The sequence below is a fragment of the Rhinopithecus roxellana genome, chromosome 1 (assembly GCF_007565055.1).
Source record: "Rhinopithecus roxellana isolate Shanxi Qingling chromosome 1, ASM756505v1, whole genome shotgun sequence".
In the NCBI taxonomy this organism is placed as follows: Eukaryota; Metazoa; Chordata; class Mammalia; order Primates; family Cercopithecidae; genus Rhinopithecus; species Rhinopithecus roxellana.
Genome location: NC_044549.1, coordinates 198,863,667 through 198,865,030, shown reverse-complemented (window position 1 = coordinate 198,865,030; position 1,364 = coordinate 198,863,667). Strand labels below are relative to the sequence as shown.

The 1,364-nt window shown below is 40.7% G+C and overlaps 1 non-coding gene across 1 annotated transcript; it reads left to right on the top strand.

The window, feature by feature from the left end:
• The first annotated feature begins 900 nt into the window (after nt 1-900).
• LOC115892303 lies at nt 901-1,106 on the top strand. Its single transcript, XR_004052197.1, has one exon. It is a non-coding gene; the product is annotated as a small nucleolar RNA U3 (small nucleolar RNA).
• Nucleotides 1,107-1,364: the final 258 nt, after the last annotated feature.

Genomic DNA, 1,364 nt, shown 5'->3' with positions numbered 1-1,364 from the left:
TTTTTAAAAAGTTACCACAAAGAAAACTCCAAGCTCACTGGTAAATTCTACCAAAATTTAAAGAGGGCCAGCATGGTGATTCATACCTGTAATCCCAGCACTTTGGAAGGCTGAGGCAGGAGGATCACTTGAGGCCAGGATTGTGAGACCAGCCTGGGCTGAACATAACAAGACCTTGTCTTTACAAAAAATGTGTTTTGATTTTGTTTTTTGGTTTTTTGTTTGTTTGTTTGTTTTGTTTGTTTTATTAGCTGGGTGTAGTGGTATGTGTCTGTAGTTCTAGATAATCGAAAAGTTGAGGCTGGAGGACTGCTTAAGCCCAGGACGCTGAGGCTGCAGTGAGCCACAAACATGCCACTGCACTCCAATCTGGGTGACAGAGCAAGAACCTGTCTCAAAAAAAAAAAAAGTAGGGAAGCAATAATATGAATCTTACATAAGCTCTTTCAAAAAAATAGAAGAGGAGAGATTTCATTTTATGAGGCTAGTATATCCCCAACATCAAAACCTGACAGAGACATTAAAAAAAAAAAAAAAAAAAAAAAAGGAGACTGATAGCCCTCATGAACCTAGACACAAAATCCTTTTAAAAAATTGGTATATCAGCTGGGTGCAGTGTCTCATGCCTGTAATCCCAGCACTCTGGGAGGCCAAGGTGGGTGGATCACTTGAGGTCAGAAGTTCAAGACCAGCCTGGCCAACATGGAGAAACCCCCTCTCTACTAGAAATACAAAAAATTAGCTGGGTGTGGTGGCAGGCGCCTGTAATCCCAGCTACTCCGGAGGCGGAGGCAGGAGAATCACTTGAACCCGGGAGGCAGAGGTTGCAGTGAGCAGAGATTGCACCACTTCTCTCCAATCTGGGCAACAAGAGTGAAACTCCGTCCCCCCGCCCCCAAAAAATGTAAACTTTCAGGGATCATTCTATAGTTTGTTACTAGAGAAATTTCTCTAGATGTGTAGAACACTGGAAACCATGAGGAGGAGGCGCAGCATTCTCTCCTGAGCGTGAAGCCAGCTCTTGGTGTTGTTTCACTGCAACTGTCATTTGTCATTGATGATCATTCTCTTCCTCTGGGAGAGGAAGAGGACACAGTTTGAGTGGTTCCCATTTTATTTTAAAAAAAAAGAAAAGATTTTTTTTTAATTGGTAAATCAAATCTAACAATGTGTAAAACGAAACATATCATGGCCAAGTACAAGACTTATTTCACGTGAAAAAGGTAACCAATGTACTTATTAGTTATCTATTGCCATATAAAGAAATCATCTTCAAAATTTGGCATCCTAAAGCAATAAACATTTATTATCTCACTATTTCTGTGGGCAAAAAATCCAAGTGATATTTAACTGGGTTCTCTGGC